The following is a 20,838-nucleotide window of genomic DNA, read 5'->3' as shown; positions in this document are numbered from 1 at the left end:
TTTTTTTTTAAACATTGACTTGGGCACCATATAGGGATAGGATACAGAGGGACCTAGACAAATGAGAGGATTGTGCCAAAAGAAATCAGATGAAGTTCAACAAGGACACGTGCAGAGTCCTGCACTTAGGATGGAAGAATCCCATGCACTGCTACAGACTAGGGACCGAGCGGCTAGGCAGCAGTTCTGCAGAAAAGGACCTAAGGGTTACTGTGTACGAGAAGCTGGATATGAGTCAACAGAGTGCCCTTGTTGCCAAGAAGCCTAACGACATTTTGGGCTGTATACATAGGAGCATTGCCAGCAGATTGAGGGAGGTGCTCATTCCCCTCTATTCGGCATTGGTGAGGCCTCATCTGGTGTACTGTGTCCAGTTTTGGGCGCCACACTACAAGAAAGATGTGGAAAAATTGGAAAGAGTCCAGCGGAGGGCAACAAAAATGATTAGGGGGCTGGAGCACATGACTTATGAGGCGAGGCTGAGGGAACTGGGATTATTTAGTCTGTGGAAGAGAAGAATGAGGGGAGATTTGATAGCTGCTTTCAACTACCTGAAAGGGGGTTCCAAAGAGGATGGATCTAGACTGTTCTCAGTGGTACCAGATGATAGAACAAGGAGTAATGGTCTCAAGTTGCAGTGGGGGAGGTTTAAGCTGGATATTAGGAAAAACTTTTTCACAGGAGGGTGGTGAAGCACTGGAATGGGTTACCTAGGGAGGTGATGGAATCTCCTTCCTTAGATGTTTTTAAGGTCAGGCTTGACAGAGCCCTGGCTGGGATGATTTGTTGGGGATTGGTCCTGCTTTGAGCAGGGGAGGGGGTTGGACTAGATGACCGCCTCAGGTCCCTTCCAACCCTGATATTCTATGACATGGTGAAGTTTGTGTTACCTTTCAAGAATGTTAATTTAAAAAAAAGTGAAAAGATGCAGAAATGCAAAATTAGGGCTACACCTCTCAAACAAGACACTCAAATTAACGCTTCAGCAAGAGAGATGCCAGTTTATTATCTTATGCAGCAGAATATCAAAATGTATACCACTGAGCACTGGTTTTATAGTTTCGTTTTGATGGGTCTCCAGTTAATAGTGTAGTGTGGTTTTTTTTTTTTTTGTTTGTTTGTTTTTTTGTTTTGTTTTTTTTTGCCACACTATTTTGCTCTTTTGATGTAAGTGCTTTAATAGCATATGTCAGTTTCAGGGGGACCTGCACTGTATTCTCCTCTCCATAGTCCACCCCTGGTGTGTGCATTCTGGTTTCAGGACTCCAGCTGTCATCTGTCCCTGTCTCACGCCTTTCTGACCTGGGGTGCCATATGCCATACACTGTGATGTTCCCAACAAGCCTGTCTGCCTAATGGACAGTACTGGAGTTTTGCTTTCTCTTGGAGGGCTATGAACAATGTATTCCCACCAGTTACTATACAGCTCATTCTAAACAAGCACATTTGTTAAGGTAAAAAGCATTAGAGAAGCCCTAATAAAAACAGTTAACAGACTTAAACACAAACCAACATACCAAGAGTCACCCATCAGCCTTATATAGCCCTACAAGGCTAAAGTCTCTACAGCCCTTTCACAAAGGGTGATGGCTGTCCTTGAACAGAAGGTCCTTTCTGTTTGCTGGAGTAGCAAGAAGGGCCAGTGTCAGTTTAACCTCTATACCAAAAGCACTCTCTTTATTTGAATCCCTTGAAAGCCCAGTTTGACCCAGTATATGCAAACCTCTTCAGTGGGTGGTACTGCTCTAGAGCTGTTTAGTCTCGGTGACATGCCTTAGTCACACCTTTGTGTTTCTGGTTCCGGCATGAGCTGTGATAAATCTCCTTCATGGAGTAGAACAAAACATTCATAAATTTAATAGTGGCCCCCAAAGAGAGTGCATGGCATTGCACTATCTGTCACAACATCAGCTGGGCTATATGAAACTTCTAGATGGAGACACATGACGCATTGGCTGCATCTGGCATTGATGCACGTGCTATAAGATCCTAAGTACTTCCTATGAGGAGGGCCTGGCAGGATTGGGCTGTGAATGGGCAGTGATTATATCTAATATGGATTTGTTCATTTGGGAGTTTGTAAATATTATTGTGTGTTGCACATTAATGTAAAGAAGGCTGTACAGTGATAGCACCATTATATGCTAAGGGAGTCTAATATTTGGGGGTCACGTAAAATAATTAAACTTTGCTATGGAAGGCTAACAATGATTTTCTAATTTTGTCAAGACCATCACTTTAGTGGCAGAATGTACAGTGGGTGAGAGATTTGTTTGAGAAATGCAACCTTAACTATTGAATTACAGCCACCACATTAAATATTGTGATGGCTGATGTCCATACTACCCTCCCTGGGTTGGTGGTGCGCATCCTCACCAAGAGCATGCCCACCGACCTAAGAGGAGCAGTGTGTGGAGCTGAGAGCTCCCGGCAGGCTGCCCCCGCTCACCTGCCCATTCCCCGTGGGGAGAAGCAGCTGGGGGCTTTTCGCCTCCCTATTCCTTCCCGGGAACTTGGGGGAAATTAAAAAGGAAGACAGTTAACAGCTTACATAAGGAACACACTGTCTACACAGACACTGTCGCCCTACATACACCAACATAACCCCTACACCTCTTGTTAAGGTGATTTTATTATGTCTGCATTAGCAGGGCGTTACATGGGCAAGGGGAATATTTCAGTGTGTACACTTGCACTTTTTTGTCAACAAAAGCTGGCTTTTATCAACAAAATGGTGTGTAGACAAGGGTTAGTCGTCTTTTCATGTGTGTGTATGTAGTGTTTACAGAAGAGGTGAGCACCTCTCACTTCCTCTATTTCTTAATATGTTAACATTTTTATGTAGTTATATTGCTGCAGCTGGGCTCTCACTATATGACTATGAATTTTAAATTGGCATAGGGAAGAAGTAAATTGTCACCACCCATTTAAAACAAAAATCATATGGATGTTATTGCTGGTCTGTAGGCTGACAAAACTGTAGAATTCCAGTTTTCTGGTTTCATCAGCTCCAGAAGCCACAGCACACAGTCACTCCAAGCTATGCACAGCACATTCAGCAGCCCTCTTTGGGGAAAAGACCAGTATAAAATTTAGATATCAAATAACTTTTCCAATACTGATTGCTACTAATGGATGAACAAAAATTGAAATAGCTGGTTGTCTTATTGACATTTATTTGCTATGTATCACATTACATTTTTTAAACAAAATTATATTTTTTCTTGTGATGTCACCTCTCCAGTACAATAATTTTGCTAGTAAAAATAAGGTGATTCTAACAACTTTTTGTCCCCATGTTTAATAATTTTTAGCTGAAATTTAGAGAACGCAAAATTATTTTGACTGAACATCAAAGCATTAACTTTTTTCACCTTTTTTTTTCTTTTTTTTACTGTCCCTTAGCTTTATAGCAGATCCTTCCTTTGCCATTGGCACTGCTATCTGCTTCTCACTCATTCGGTACTAAATTATCTGAGGGAAACAGAAAACATTGGCAGCTATCTAATTTTCATAGTGTGCAGCCGTATGGAAAGCTACTCAACCTAATTTGAGGGAAGCATAACCAACAAGAACTTAGTCCTACAACAAAAATTAGGTTCCAGAATTTACTGATTTAGACAAATTGATATTAAGGCTCCAAAATGTTTTGCTGCTAGGAAACATAGTATGCCCATTATTAAATTAACCAGTAAAACTTCAATTTCTATTTTTACAAAGTAGTAACAAATCACTGGAATTACAATCACTGTGTAATAATACTGAATGAGCTCTTGCTCCATATCTATACCACAGCCTTATATTAAGAGACCATTAAAAGACTTTAGCTTCTATCAGCATCCATTAGTACAGGCCCTGGTTCTGCAGAGTCCCATTGACACCACTAGCAGATGCCAATGCAGGACTGTTGCCTAAAGATGCACAGTTAACACTAAAAAGCAACAGAGGGTCCTGTGGCACCTTTGAGATTAACAAAAGTATTGGGAGCATAAGCTTTCGTGGGTAAGAACCTCACTTCTTCAGATGCAAGTAATGGAAATCTCCAGAGGCAGGTATAAATCAGTATGGAGATAACGAGGTTAGTTCAATCAGGGAGGGTGAGGTGCTCTGCTAGCAGTTGAGGTATGAACACCAAGGGAGGAGAAACTGCTTCTGTAGTTGGATAGCCATTCACAGTCTTTGTTTAATCCTGATCTGATGGTGTCAAATTTGCAAATGAACTGGAGCTCAGCAGTTTCTCTTTGGAGTCTGGGCCTGATAGTTAACACTAACAGGGCCTAACTTGAATACTTAAGTTGCATTCACATTTTTTCATTCCCCCTTCTATGCATGCAGTATTATGAAAGACTTTAAATGCTACATGTGTTTTCAAATACCTTAGATACACTTGGGCTATGTCTACACTATAGCTTATGTCGGCATAACTTATATTGCTGGAGGATGGGGGAAAATAAATCACTCCCCTGAGTGACATAATTTACGATGACACGCATTGGTGTGGACAGCGCTATATCAGCGGGAGAGCTCTCTCCCATCAGCATAGAGCAGTAACATTAGAGAGCTTACAGAGGCATAGCTGCATCAGTGCAGGTGTGCCACTGTAAACTCTCTAGTGTAACCGTATCCTTAGACTAATTTTGTCATCCTGCTGCGTGACATATATGCCAACAACTAACTGTCAGGGTTAGGAAGAAATTCCCCATGGCCCTATACCATCCTCTTAGCACTGTCCACCTTTAGACAACAAGCTGAACTAGACAGATGGTCTGAACTGGTATGGTAATTTCTGTGCTCACACTGTACAAGGACAACCTTCTGCCTACAACCTCCAGTATAGACTTTATAGCTATAATATCACCATCTACTTTACTTCTCTGTGCCCTGCTGTCAGGTTTCACAGTGGGGTGTTCCTACTGGCCATAATTGCAGGCCTGTTCTCTGAGCCTAGGCTTAGGACCACCCTTCAGGGAAAAAAACCTCCAGCATTCTCTGCCTCCAAAGCTGTGCAGATGACAGAGTCCAGGGCTCCCTTTGCAGAGGAGTTTTTCATATTATTTAAAAATCTTTTGTAAAGTAAGTTTGTTGGCTTCAAGGTTTTCTCAAAACCCCTAAACCGAACATTTTCTTTTGGCTTTCTGAGGAGTGTTTCAAGGGTAGCAGCTTCCCACCCAACTCAGAGATAGCAAACAGAGAAGAGGGGAAGCAGAACGGCAACAAATATGCCCAATTTTCTCTCCACCACCACCCCTGGCAGGCCTCCGGGGGTAAAGGTGAGGCATCAAACTGACATGTTGGTAAGGAAAGAAATGGCAATAGGCAACAGGGTGACCAGACTAGGGAGCCAGGAGTATATGACTATGGGTAAGTTGTTTTTCCCCCCCTACCTTTTTCGCATTACTCTCACTGTTAAAACATCGCACTTTATTTCTAGTCAGAATTTGTCAAGCTCCCCTTATGCCTTGGTGGATCTTCTATCTTTTGTCTGTTGGATTGAAAGTCCAAGATCAAAATTTTGTTCCCCATGTAGGCACTTATAAATCAGGATCAAATCAGTTTAACCTTTACTTTAAAAAGCTAAATAGAGTGATCTCTTTGAGCATGAGCCTTTCATAAGGCGTGTTTTCCAATGTTTTAGTCAATCGTGTAGCTTCTCTCTGAACCAGCTCCAATTTACCAACATTCCAGTGCCAAATACAGAAGTAATATAACCTCCCTATTCCTACTTGAGATTCCCCATTTATACATCCAAAGATTGCATAAGCCTTTTTGGCCATAGTGTCACACTGGCTGCTCCTGTTCAGCTGCTTAGCCATCAAAATTTTCAATCTTTCTCAGTGCGTCTCCTTCCCAGGATAAAGTTCCCCTTTCCTATAAGCATGGCCTACATTCTTTGCTTTTATATGTATACATTTGGCTGTATGAAAACGGTGTCTATCTGTGCCCAGCTTACCAAGTGATATAGCTCACTGCTCCAGTGACATATCCTCATTAGTTAACGTTTGCAGATAACACAAAGATGGGGGAGTGTTATCAGTTATCTCAGTTTTCATCCAAGTCACTGATAAAAATATTAAATAGCATAAGTCCAAGAACCAGTCCCCGTGGAAGCCCACGAGAAACACACAGGCTTAATGATGAAGATTCCCCATTTATAATTACATTTTGTGACCCAAGATAAGGTGGGTGAGGTAATATCTTTTATTGGAACAACTTCTGTTGGAGAGAGAGAGACAAGCTTTCATACTGCACAGAGCTCTTCTTCAATTTGGGAAACTTATTCAGAGTTGCAGCATCTCAGTCTATAAAATCTTGGTCCAGAGCTTGTATTATCTCTTGGTGAACACATTCTTATGTTATTCAGCAGCCACCTGATGATGTGGTCTGAAAAACTAGTCCATAGCTAACTATACGGAAGTACATGTTCACTTAAAAATATATATAAATTTAATTATAGGCCATATCCACATAGAGACTATGCTTCTAACACCCCCACTCCAGCCTCTGTGTACCCTTTATTTATGCTGCTTCCTGATGAGCCTGGGTATTGGATGCATCCTGGAGTGGACCTGAGGGTAGAGGATGTTGTGGCAGGGATGTTGTGTGCACTGCCAGTTGTAGGCAGCCTTGAGGAGGGTACTGTAACTTAAAGCAGCCTGTCCTCACAGTAGCTTAAGTTACACCAGAAGCTGTTGTGGGTCTTGTAGAACCCAGGATTGGGAGAGTACAAAAGTAGCTCTAAAACCCCTTTGCCCTCCTCTCCTTGAGTTACCCCTCTTTAAGGCACAGTACAGAACCTCAGCCGAAAACACAATGCCTCAATCTACCAAAAATAAAATGCTTTCCCCTCGCCTACTATCCCAATTTCCTCACAGGAAAAGCTTGTGAGAACAGCTAGGCTTTGGAACATGCCCCGACGCTCAATGAATCTGGCCTCCTTTGGAGCAGGAGGGCTAAGTAGTTTTCCAGACCTGAGGCTTCCTCACTGGGACTCTCCAGTACTATCCCCTCCCATTTAGAGGATGTTTGTTTGAGCAACCAAGCTGATTACAATTATCAGCATATCATATGAGGATAGCAACAGGTCCCTGTGTCAGCCAACAGTCAAAACACTGCGGGTTTCCATCATATGGAAACAAATTGGAAGCCAATGCAGACTACTGCTTACAAGTGTAACATGCTCTCTACAGCAAACACTGTAAAGATGTGGCCTCCTCCTGGCTGCACCCATGTAGCTTCAGGACAGCTCTGGAAATGGCCCCTGTCCGCAGTGTCCCTTTTGGATAATCTAAAGGTCTCTATGCCAGCATGTCCTCAAATGTATCAACATAATTAAACAGAGGGCAAAAGTCCATAACCAAAAGTTCCACAACATAATCGATGTCCTCCCAGTACATGTAGTCTTTTCTAGTCCATCAACAGAGAACATACCGAATGCCAGTGTCTTCCACCACACCTGGGCTCTTCTTTAGTCCACCTCTATCCTTCTGCCAAGACTGCCACCCTGAGCCCTTCCTTCTGGAATACAATGCTGCTCTTCCTACCAGGAACTCATGCAGCCTCTCTGCTAGGTGCCTCATTATTCCCTCTCAGGCACAGCTGTCCAGCAAGGACATGCCAGCAGGTAAGGTCAACTGCTGCCAGGGCCAGCTCCAGGGTTTTTGCCGCAAAAAAAAAAAAAAAAAGCCACGATTGCGATCTGTGGCAGCAATTAGGCGGAAGGTCCTTCATTCCAAGTGGGAGTGAGGGACTGTCCGCCGAATTGCCACCGAATAGCTGGACGTGCCGCCCCTCTCCAGAGTTGCCGCCCCAAGCACCTGCTTGGCAAGCTTGTGCCTGGAGCTGGCCCTGACTGCTGCTCCCCCTGCTTTCAGCCCTCTCCTGTCCTTGGCTCCAGGTCTCCAGCTTGGAGCCAGCAGGCATCTCCTGCTGCTGCTGCTCCGCCTATCTTTAGTCCTCCTGCCCTGGTTTTCTTGCTTTGCTGCCCTTTCCCAGGAACCATTTTCTCTCTGTGATCACTCTGATCTCCTGTTCTGTCTTCTCTGAGTCAGTTTATTGTCTCCTAATTGACTCTCCAGGCCTCTTACAGCTCCCCAGCTGCTGCCCTACTCTTAATTGGCCAAGACATGGAGTACCTAGACTGGAACAGGAGAGCGGAGCCCAGTTTCCTTTAAGGAAGCAGCTACTCTGAAAGAATTGCCACATTCTATATTAGCTCCAGGTTCCAAATGGTCTTAAGGTATAGTCCCATCTAACGTGCATTCTGTCATTAAATTGGGAAGTGACAAAGGTCTGGATCACTGTGCTGAGGTCCCCATTTCCAAAATAAAATATTGCTACCGAGTAGGTGAGTGCAGATGAAGACAGCATTCTATTCCAATGATGCTATAGGCAGTATCCAGCAGCAAATAAACAGCCAGCAGGCCCCACAAGTTGTAAACCTGAGTATCAAAGAAACTCCTCACTCAAGGTAGCTAATTTTCCATAGCTTATTTCCTGACAGACTCCACCAGAGAGGTCCTTTGGGGCCATCTGCCTGTCCCCAGTCAGGATAAAGGAGGAGGGTTGGGCGTGGGGCTAGCTACTCCACCCCGTAAAAAATTAACTTGCTACAGAAACGCCAACAATAGAGATAACAGAGACTTTTAGCCTGGAAAAAGAAGGGCCTTCAACTCGAAGACACATGACGCTGGGTGGTGAAAGTCGTGAGGAAGCCACTAAGCCGATTACCCTTCTTGCAACTAGGAGGATTACCATCGGTACATGGAACATGAGGACCATGTACGAGTCAAGAAAGACGGCACAAGTCGCAGCAGAGATGAGGAGCAACAACCTGACCCTACTAGGCATTAGTGAGACAAGATGGACACAAGCTGGACAGAGACGATTGTTGACAGGAGAGCTGTTGCTGTATTCCGGACATGAAGAGAGCGACACACCCCACACACAGGGAGTAGGCTTCATGTTGTCCAAGCAGGCACAGAGAGCACTGATTGGTTGGGAGGCACATGGTTCCAGGATTATCACAGCATCCTTCAGAACTAAAATGAAGAGGATTAAGATGAATGTTGTACAGTGCTATGCTCCAACCAATGACAGTGAAGAGGGGGACAAAGACTATTTTTACAACAGACTTCAGAAAATATTAGAGATTCTCCCAGACAAAGACATTACCATCCTTATGGGAGACTTTAATGCCAAAATTGGACCTGACAACACAGGATATGAACAAGTCATGGGGACCCACGCTCTGGGAGAGATGAGTGAGAATGGAGAGAGATTTGTGTGCACTTAACAATCTGGTCATAGGAGGTAGCATCTTTCCTCACAAGCGGATCCACAAGAGTACTTGGGTATTGCCAGCAGGCACGATAGAAAACCAGATCGATCATGTCTGTATTAGCAAGAAGTTCAGAAGATCTTTGCAGGACGTTAGAGTTAGAAGAGGAGCAGACGTAGCGTCCGACCATCACTTAGTGGTGGCCAGATTGAAGCTGAAGCTGAAGAAGAACTGGATAGACACGTCAGATAAAAGAGCGAAGTATAACGTCAGCCTTTTGAAGGATCATAAGATCAAGGAAGATTTTGGACTGACACTGAAGAATGAGTTTTCAGTACTACAGGATCGGTCTGAGGAAGAGGAAGACAGTGTATCCAACAGATGGCAGGAAGTGAGAGAGACACTTAGGTCAGCATGCCAGGAAGTGCTTGGAATCAAGAAATACCAACAGAAAGAGTGGATCACAGCAGAGACCTTGACTAAGATAGAAGACACCGTGACATTTTGTCTTTCTGATTTGACTGGAAAATAAACTAGAGAGAGCCCTTGGGGGGAGGACTAGAGAGAGCCCTTTTTGCAGTAAAAATGAAGATTCCCTCCTACCCTGCCAGTCACCTGGAATTGAAGCAGAAGAAAGAAGAAGAAGGCAGTAATTAATAACAGCAGGACTAGAGCAGCAAAGGCTAAAGCGCAAGAAGAGTATGCTGAAGCCCATAAAGTAGTGAAGAGGAATATTAGGAAGGATAAGAGAGATTATGTGGATGGACTGGCAGCAGAAGCGGAACAGGCAGCATACAATGGTAATATGAAACAGCTGTATGACATCACCAAGCGACTGTCTGGAAAGTTCAGCAAGCCAGAACGTCCTGTCAAAGACAAGCAGGGAAAGTCTATAACAGGAATAGAACAGATGAATAGATGGGTGGAGCACTTTGAGGAAATCCTAAATAGACCAGCACCACTAAATCCACCAGACATTGGAAGGTCTTCATTGGCTGGGTCAATCGTGATAGACCTACCAGAGATGAGATCAGAAAAGCCATCACTATGATGAAGAACAGGAAGGCGGCTGGACCTGACGATATTCCAGCAGAGGCCCTGAAAGTAGATCTGGATACTTCAGTGGAAATGCTGTACCCCCTTTTTGAGAAGATATGGGAAGAAGAAGTGATTCCGGCAGACTGGAAAGAGGGATACCTTATTAAAATCCCCAAGAAAGGAGACCTCAGCAATTGTGCCAACTACAGAGGAATCACACTTCTGTCGGTGCCAGGGAAGGTCTTCAACCGAGTTCTCTTAGACAGAATGAAGGATGCCGTCGATCCACAGCTACAAGATGAGCAGGCAGGTTTCCGGCAAAATAGATCATGCACGGACCAGATAGCAACGCTCCGCATCATAGTCAAACAGTCTATGGAATGGAACTCCTCGTTGTACATCAACTTTGTTGACTATGAGAAAGCATTCGATAGCGTGTGGATCGAGAGACTCTCTGGAAGCTCCTTCGGCACTATGGCATCCCAGCAAAGGTGGTTAACTTGATTAAGAACTTATGACGGCATAGACTGTAGAGTGATCCATGAAGGGCAACTTACAAACAGCTTCCAGGTGCAAACCAGAGTCAGACAAGGATGTTTGTTGTCACCATTTCTCTTTCTCCTTGTCATTGATTGGATTATGAAAACATCCACTTATGAGCCCAGGAATGGAATCCAGTGGATGTTGTGGACCCAGCCTGATGACCTGGACTTTGCTATGTGAAAGGAGTGCAAGGTCGTCGGCAAACAGCAGATGCAAGAGAAGACTAACGTAGGGGCAGCCACGTCATCACAGGTTGGCCTCAACATCCAAAAGGACAAGACCAAGATCCTCAAGATTAACTCCATCAGTAATGACCCAGTAATGACTGAATGGAAGCCCTCTGGAAGAAGTGCAGTCCTTCACCTACCTAGGCAGCATCATCGACCAACAGGGTGGCACAGATGCAGACATCAAAGCAAGGATCAGTAAGGCAAGAGCAGCTTTCTTACAGCTCAAGAACATCTGGAGCTCCAGAGAGCTATCTTTGGCAACAAAGATTAGACTGTTCAATTCCAACGTGAAATCAGTCTTATTGTATGGAGCTGAAACTTGGAGGACAACTAAAACAACCACCAGGAAGATCCAGACCTTCATAAATAGTTGCCTTAGAAGGATTCTCCAGATCTGCTGGCCAGACACCATCAGCAACATCTACCTCTTGGAGAGGACCCGTCAACTTCCAGCAGAGGAAGAAATTAGAAGGAGAAGGTGGGGCTGGTAGGACACACACTACGCAAGCAGCCAACCAACATCACTAGACAGGCATTGCGGTGGAACCCCCAAGGCAAGCGGAAAAGAGGCCGTCCAAGAAACACCTGGCAACGCGACCTTCAGGCTGATAGCCCATTTTTATGCTATACCTGGAACCAGCTAGAGCAAATGGCCCAGGATAGAGGACTCTGGAGATCTGTGGTTGGCGGCCCATACCCCGATTGGGGTGACGGGCATGAGTGAGTGAGTATTTCCTGACACCGTAACATTGACAACAGAATATATATTTATTCACTACATTTGCAACAGTTGACTATAAAAGCATAAAACAAATCTAAATATAAATCCACACACCTTACATTCAAGTGCATTTACTAAAAAGCAGGGACAAAAAGTGATCTTACTTGCATGAAACTGACATGCAAACTCCCCTCCCCCCCTTCCCAACACAAATAAAACAGCCACAAAAATTCTGCACTTACAATTTTGTAACTACAAGAGCTTTGTTCTTCTGGAAACCCTCCATCACCACAGCCTGGCCTTAAACTAAAGCTGCTCTTTGGGAAATACAAAGGCATACCCTTGAGTGTGATGGAGGTTTGTTTGTTTTAGAAATAATTTGCATACACGCTACAAGGGTGGGGTAGTGTTTTTTTGTTTGTTTTTTGCTTTGATGGGGCTTAATATATATTAACATTACTGACTGCTAGATTTTCCAATCCTAAATGCTAGACATCCCTCATTCTCAGCTCTAGGAGAGCTGGATAATTTACTAGCAGCTAATATTGATTCTGTTGTTACTGTATTTATAAGGAGGAAAAACAAGGCTCCTGCTCACTATTTTAAAAGGACTGTTGCATTATTTAAAGATGTTTGGTTCAATCTGTTTTCTTGTATAGCCTCCAAGAGGATACATTATGTTATGTTTTTATTTAGAATTAGAATTAAAAGTAATTAATACTTGCTATTGTGTAGGAGGTGGTAAAGCAGCCTTGATAACTCCTCACTTCTCCTTGAAAATATAGAATGTAACTGTCTGCTGCTCCTCTACTTTACTTTGGGTTTGCATACGTTTTTTATATATATATATATATATGCACAAACCTATGCAGATACACTGAACATGTATGTTATACAGACACACACTATATTTCTTACATAAGGAAATGTAAGGGCCCAAGATCAAGACAAAATCCAATCTAGAATATTTAACCATAATCTCTATTGTAAACAATATACAGACGGTACAAAGATGAAAACACTTAAAAATTAAAATGTACTGTATATTGTACACCAAAAGAGCGAGTATTTTTTCTCTTCCTCGCTATTTTAAAAGAAAGCAGTGCAAACTTTTTCTACAATATTGCACTTAGATTTTGCATCTGTATATTCAGATGGTTTCCCCCATAAGCCAGTTAAATGTGTTCTCAAACCATAGGTCCAGAAAAATTGTAATTGTTCAAATATTTTGGGATGCAAAAGAAGTATTGGCTTCTCCGCAATTTGTGAGTTAATTTTTTTTTTTTTCAAAGCGTAAGAAGATGTGCTAGTCTGCAAGACCCTATCTCCTATGCCCTTAAGGTTTGCTAAACAACATGGAATGTTATAAAAATACATTGTGAATATCTGGTGTGCTACGGATTTCAATCACATAAAAGTTACATAACTTGACTCCATTGAGGTCTGGTGCTACTATTGAGGCACTATGCCCCACAAGTGAAGTAGTTATGGGCTACACCTCATGTTCTGCACTTTAAAAAGTTGCACCTATAGCATGTGGAAGTTAAAACAGAAGTAGCATTTCAGAGTAAGTGTTTTTATAAAGTTATTTCTTGTCAATGTATAGTAAATAGAATACTTACATTTTGCAAAACTAAGGCCTAGTCTACACTACGAGTTTAGGTCGACTTTAGCAGCGTTAAATCGAATTAAGCCTGGACACGTTCACACGACAAAGCCCTTTCTTTCAATTTAAGGGACCCTTTAAACCGGTTTCTTTACTCCGCCTCCGACGAGGAGATTAGCGATAAAATCGGCCTTAGCGGGTCGGAATTGGGGTAGTGTGGATGGAATTCGATGTTATTGGCCTCCGGGAGCTATCCCACAGTGCTTCATTGTGACCGCTCTGGACAGCACTCTCAACTCAGATGCACTGACCAGCTAGACAGGAAAAGCCCCGCGAACGTTTGAATTTCATTTCCTGTTTGCCCAGCGTGAAGAGCACAGGTGACCACACAGAGCTCATCAGCACAGGTAACTGTGATGGAGTCCCAGGATCGCAAAAGAGCTCCAGCATGGACCGAACGGGAGGTACGGGATCTGCTCGCCATATGGGGAGATGAATCAGTGCTAGCTGAACTCCGTAGCAGTAAACGAAATGGCAAAATATTAGAAAAGGTCTGCAAGGCCATGAAGGACAGAGGCCATAACAGGGACACACAGCAGTGCCGCGTGAAAATTAAGGAGCTAAAGCAAGCCTACCACAAAGCCAGAGAGGCAAACGGAAGATCCGGGGCAGAGTCGCAAACATGCCGCTTCTACGCGGAGCTGCATGCCATGCTAGGGGGTGCAGTCACCACTACCCCAACTGTGTGCTATGACTCCGTCACTGGAGAAACACACAGGGAAGAGGGTTCTGAGTACGAGGAAGATGAGGATGAAGATAATGTAGATAGCTCACAGCAGCAAGGAAGCGGAGAAACCGGTTTCCCCAACAGCCAGGATATGTTTATCACCCTGGACCTGGAGCCAGTAACCCCCGAACTCACCCAAGGCGTGCTCCCAGCCCCTGAGGGCACACAGGGGACCTCTAGTGAGTGTACCTTTGTAAATATTACACATGGTTTAAAAGCAAGCGTGTTTAATGATTAATGATTAATTTGCCCTGGCAATCACGGCCAGTACAGCTACTGGAAAAGTCTGTTAACGTGTATGGGGATGGAGCGGAAATGCTCCAGGAACATCTCCAGAAAGCTCTCCTTCATGTATTCCCAAAGCCTTTGCAAAAGGTTTCTGGGGAGGGCTGCCTTATCCTGTCCGCCATGGTAGGACACTTTACCACGCCAGGCCAGTAGCACGTAGTCTGGAATCATTGCATAACAAAGCATGGCAACATATGGGCCCGGTGTTTGCTGGCATGCAGACAACATCCATTCCTTATCGCGCTTTGTTATCCTCAGGAGAGTGATATCATTCACGGTCACCTGGTTGAAATGGGGTGATTTTATTAAGGGGACATTCAGAGGTGCCCGTTCCTGCTCGGCTGAACAGAAATGTTCCCCGCTGTTAGCCACGCGGTGGGGGGGGGAGCAGTGAAGTGATCATCCCCGATAATTGGGTGTGGGGGGGAGTGGGGTTAGTTGGGTTTGTGCTGCATGTTAACCTGGGAACCACAGCCCCTCCTTTTACATTGCAAACCCATTTTAAATGGCCAACCCAATGAGTGCTTGGTATGGGAAATGAGGACGCTACTGTTTGAAACCATTCCCACATGTTAAGAAGGTTAAAAAAGCCAAAAGACTGTGGCTTACCATGGCTGCCTGCAAGCCGAAATCTGTTGCCTGGCACTGCATGAGTGATCTCTCACACCAAACTGGCAGGCCCTCAATATAAGAGGAAAAATGCGACCTTGTAACGAAAGCACATGTGCTGTGTAACGTGAACAGCAAAATTTAACGTGAAAGAGTGTATCCATTGTTCTCTAAAATGTGTCTTTTTTAACCACCTCTCCCTTCTCCTCCACCAGCTGCAAATGTTTCTCCTTCACAGAGGCTAGTGAAGATTAGAAGGAGAAAACGGCGGACTCGGAATGACATGTTCATGGAGCTCCAGATGTCCTCCCACGCTGAAAGAGCACAGCAGAATGCGTGGAGGCAGTCAATGTCAGACTACAGAAAAGCACAGTATGAACGAGAGGAGAGGTGGCAGACTGAATCGCGGGATGAACAGAGCAAGTGGCGGGCTGAAGATGATAGGTGGCGTCAGCTTGCAGACAGAAGGCAAGAGTCGATGCTCCGGCTGCTGGAGCATCAAACTGATATGCTCCAGTGTATGGTTGAGCTGCAGGAAAGGCAGCAGGAGCAGAGACCGCCGCTACAGCCCCTGTGTAACCAACAGCCCTCCTCCCCAAGTTCCATAGCCTCCTCACCCAGACGCCCAAGAACACGGTGGGGGGGGCCTCCAGCCACCCAGTCACTCCACCCCAGACGATTGCCTGAGCATCAGAAGGCTGGCCTTCAATAAGAGTTAAAGTTTTAAACTGCAATGTGTCCTTTTCCTTCCCTCCTCCCCCACCCATCCCGGGCTACCTGGGCAATTATCCCCCTAGTTGTGTGATGAATTAATAAAGAATGCATGAATGTGAAGTAACAATGACTTTATTGCCTCTGCAAGCGGTGCTTGAAGGGGGGAGGGGAGGGTGGGTTGGTTGGTTGGTTGGTTGGTTTACAGGGAAGTAGAGTGAACCGGGTGGGGCGAAGGGTTCAAGGAGAAACAAACAAAAGTTTCACACCGTAGCCTGGCCAGTCACAAAACTAGTTTTCAAAGCTTCTCTGCTGCGCACCGCGCCCAGCTGTGCTCTTCTAACCGCCCTGGTGTCTGGCTGCGCGTAATCAGCGGCCAGGCGATGTGCCTCAACCTCCCACCCCGCCATAAATGTCTCCCCCTTACTCGCACAGATATTGTGGAGCGCACAGCAAGCAGCAATAACAATGGGGACATTCTTTTCGCTGAGGTCTGAGCGAGTCAGTAAGCTGCGCCAGCGCGCTTTTAAACATTCAAATGCACATTCCACCACCATTCGGCACTTGCTCAGCCTGTAATTGAACAGGTCCTGACTACTGTCCAGGCTGCCTGTGTACGGCTTCATGAGCCATGGCATTAAGGGGTAGGCTGGGTCCCCAAGGATAACTATAGGCATTTCAACATCCCCAATGGTTATTTTCTGGTCCAGGAAGAAAGTCCCTTCCTCCAGCTTTCGAAACAGACCAGAGTGCCTGAAGACGTGAGCATCATGTACCTTTCCCGGCCATCCCACGTTGATGTTGGTGAAACGTCCCTTGTGATCCACCAGGGCTTGCAGCAGCATTGAAAAGTACCCCTTGCGGTTTATGTACTCGGTGGCTTGGTGCTCTGGTGCCAAGATAGGGATATGGGTTCCGTCTATCGCCCCACCACAGTTTGGGAATCCCATTGCAGCAAAGCCATCCACTATGGCCTGCACGTTTCCCAGAGTCACTACCCTTGATATCACCAGGTCTTTCATTGCCCTGACAACTTGGATCATAGCAGCCCCCACAGTAGATTTGCCCACTCCAAATTGATTCCCGACTGACTGGTAGCTGTCTGGCGTTGCAAGCTTCCACAGGGCTATCGCCACTCACTTCTCAACTGTGAGGGCTGCTCTCATCCTGGTATTCTGGAGCTTCAGGGCAGGGGAAAGCAAGTCACAAAGTTCCATAAAAGTGCCCTTACGCATGCGAAAGTTTCACAGCCACTGGGAATCGTCCCACACCTGCAGCATGGCAGTCCCACCAGTCTGTGCTTGTTTCCCGGGCCCAGAATCGGCGTTCCACGGCATGAACCTGCCCCAGTAACACCATGATTTGCACATTGCTGGGGCCTGTACTTTGTGAGAGGTCTATGTCCGTAATTAATTTCCTCATCACTCTCGTCGCCATGCTGCAATCGCCTCCTTGGCTGGTCCTGATTTTGCTTTGGCATGTCCTGCCTCTGCATATACTCCAGGACAATGTGCGTGCTGTTCATAGTGCTCATAATTGCCGCGGTGATCTGAGCGAGCTCCATGATCCCAGTGCTATGGCATCTGGTCTGAAAAAAGGCGTGAAACTAGTATCTGACGGACGGAGGGAGGGAGGGGCGAGTGATGACATGGCTACTATTGAGGCACTATGCCCCCCAAGTGAAGTACGACATGGCGTACAGGTACAGGGAATTAAAATCAACAAAGGTGGCTGCGCATCAGGGAGAAACACAAACAGCTGTCACATAGAATGCCCCCCCCCCCCAAGATTGAACTCAAAACCCTGGGTTTAGCAGGCCGTTGATTTCACGGAGGGAGGGGGAAGCAAATGAATACAGAACAAATCTATTTTTTACATCGACAGTGCAGCATGACTGATAGCCCTCGGCATCTTCTGGGCGCTTGGCAGAAAATACTGGGCGCTTGGCAGAAAATAGCATACTACGACTGATTGCCATCATCGTCGAGACTGCCTAGGTGCCCATGATTGACAGCCACTGCAGTACGACGACGACGGATACCAGTCGTAATATACCATCTTCTACCAAAAGGCAAGGGACTGCTGCTGTGTGTAATGCAGCCCCACGTCTGCCAGCACCCAGATCGCCGATGAAGGCTACCAGGCATACTGCCCCGTCTACTGCCAAAAGGCAATTAGCTGCTGCTGTGTAGCAATGCAGTACCACATCTGCCGGAACCCAGAGGACATATGGTGACGGTGAGGTGAGCTGAGCTGAGCGGGTATGTTGTCTGCACAGGTAACCCAGGTAAAAAGGCGCGAATCGATTGTCTGCCATTGCTCTGACGGAGGAGGAGGTGCCTGATGACATGTACCCAGTACCCCCCGCGACACTGTTTTGCATCATTCAGGCATTGGGATCTCAACCCAGAATTCCAATGGGCGATGGAGACTGCGGGAACTGTGGGATAGCTACCCACAGTGCAACGCTCCGGAAGTTGACGCTAGCCTCGGTACTGTGGACACGGTCCGCTGACTTCATGCACTTAGAGCATTTTATGTGGGGACACACACAATCAGCTGTATACAACCGATTTCTATAAAACCAGCTTCTATAAATTCGACCTAATTTCGTAGTGCAGACATACCCTAAGTCATGGCTCTAAGGAAACATTTTCCCCTTTCTCATGTCTGATATATTTTCCAGTTACTGTTTTTAAGGTAGCACTGGGAAACCTAAGAACTGGCATTTTTACAGCATTAGGAGAAAACAATGGTGTATAGAATAATTCTCCAGGGGAACTGCATGGCTCACGAACTGGTGTAGGAAAAGCTTATACCTATTTTCATTGCCTCAGTGATATGTTCTGAGAATGTGTTAACTTGTCCTTGGTAAGTGGTTAAGATACAGAAAGAATAAATATATAATTTAGAGTCTTAGGATAAGTCACCCTATATTAGTTCGACTTACAGTCACCACAGTAATTACTGCAGTGGTGCTTGTCCATACTACACTCATTGGGTCGGTGGCGCATGTCCCTAGTAGGAATGCTTCCACTGACCTAAGAGGGGCAGTTGGGGAAACTGGGAAAGCCCAGTCTCTCAACTCCATTGGCAGCTCCCTTCTGGGAGACTAGCTGCCACACAGGCTCCTGGGTTCCTGGCAGGCTGCCTCTCACCCTCTGCTCCCCATTCTCCACTGGGGTAAGGGGTGGGCCTCCCTATTCCCTGCCAGGAGAAGGGGAAGCTGCCCAGGGCTTCTTCCCCCTCCCCCCACCTGCTCCCTGCCAGAAGCCAGACATCCTAGTTAAATTCAACACCATTCAGCAACTGCCCACTAAACTCAACTGAAATGAGACCCAAGTGTTACAACCCACAAGAGACTAGACTTATGCGCCACAGGCACATCCTCTGCAGCCTTTCCTTTCCCCAAAACCATTTTTATAATGTATTTTAATGATTCTCTTCACTCATCAAAAAAAAAAAAAAAGTGTTCTGCATAAGGCTATAATTTAGTCATGGGTATTTTTAGTACAAATCATGGACAGGTCACAGGCAATAAAGAAAAATTCACAGCCTGTGACCTATCCATGACTTATACCAATGACTTAATCTCAGGGAGCAGGCACTGCTAGAAGGAGCGCTCGGGGGGGGGGCACCCTGGGGAGGGCCTGCTGTGGGGAGGAGCCTCAGGGGGCCGCTGCTCAGCAGGGGGGCTAAGGGCACCAGGTGCCAGAGGCCGCTGACGGTGGCTGCTCCTGCCACCCCCGGGACCGCTGCTCACATGGTCCCCGGGGCCAGCCACACTGGCTGCTGCTCAGGTGGTCCCCAGGGCCAGCTGCCCAGGGCCATCCAAGCAGTGGCTGGTGCGGCTGGCCCTGGGGTTGCCTGAGCGCCTGGCTGTGGAGCTGCTTCAGCAGTGGCCTGTATGGCTGTCCCCAGGGCTACCTGAGCGACCTTGGGGTCAGCCACACTGGCCACTGCAGAAGTCACGGAGGTTGTGTAAAATCAGATTCTATGACTTCCATGACCGACACGGAACCCTAGTTATGCGTTGGGTTAAATCCCATTGAAATTGGTGGGCATAACAGCTGCCTTTCCATTCAGGCTAAATGAGGGAGCAGTTAAATGCCTCTTTGTTTAATAATAGCTGAAACACTAGAGGTCACTGTCCAAAACCCTGAACTCCATGGTAAAGCTGATTAAGAGGAAGCTATTCCATGCGGTCTGAGGGATTGCCTGGGGACTCACATAGCAAATGTAGGGACTAGGGCATTGATTGTGGAGCTGTTTGTGTCTATTTGGGGTGTTTTTAGCACAAGAAATGAAGACACCAAACAGCAGGTCCCAGGGCAGAAAAGCCAAGGACACAGGCAGAATAAGCACTGGGAGCGTAGTGCTGAGAAAAGCTAAGGCCAGGTCTACACTATGGGAACTATATCAACATAGCTATGGTGTGCTAGCAATGCTGGCATAACCCTATAGCATAGCTACAGTGACAAAAGGTCCTCCTCTCTCCACTGTAGGAGCACCACCTCCCTGAGCAACTATAGCTAGACTGACAGAAGCACTGTTTTGTCAATCTCCATGCTTCTATACCAGGAGGTTAGGCTGGCATAGCTATGTTTTTCAGGGAAGTGGATATTTCCCACCCCCCCAAAGTGACATAGCCCAAAAGCTCTCTCTCTCAGGCCTAGTCTACTCTTAAAATTTAGGTCAACATGGTTAAGTGATTGGAAATGGGGCTTGGACTTGTAAGCAGGGACACTGAATGCAGCAGGACTCAAACACTAAGAGACAAGGAAACAGGACTTCGTACATTCTTTGTAAATAAAAAAAGATTGCATCAAATAAACCACCTGACTACATGACCCATTTTACCTCTGAAAATTCCAAGACTCCAAATTTTTATCTAACTGATCAGGTCAAAAGGGGTGTAATGCATGCATAGGGCCAAATCCTGTTCACCTTACTTCTCCAATTAGTAATATTAAGTCAGTGAGACTATATACAGGGGTGATAGATAGGATGACCAGATGTCCCATTTTT

Source organism: Trachemys scripta, chromosome 14 (genome assembly GCF_013100865.1).
Source record: "Trachemys scripta elegans isolate TJP31775 chromosome 14, CAS_Tse_1.0, whole genome shotgun sequence".
NCBI classification, from domain to species: Eukaryota; Metazoa; Chordata; order Testudines; family Emydidae; genus Trachemys; species Trachemys scripta.
This window is presented reverse-complemented; position numbering follows the sequence as displayed.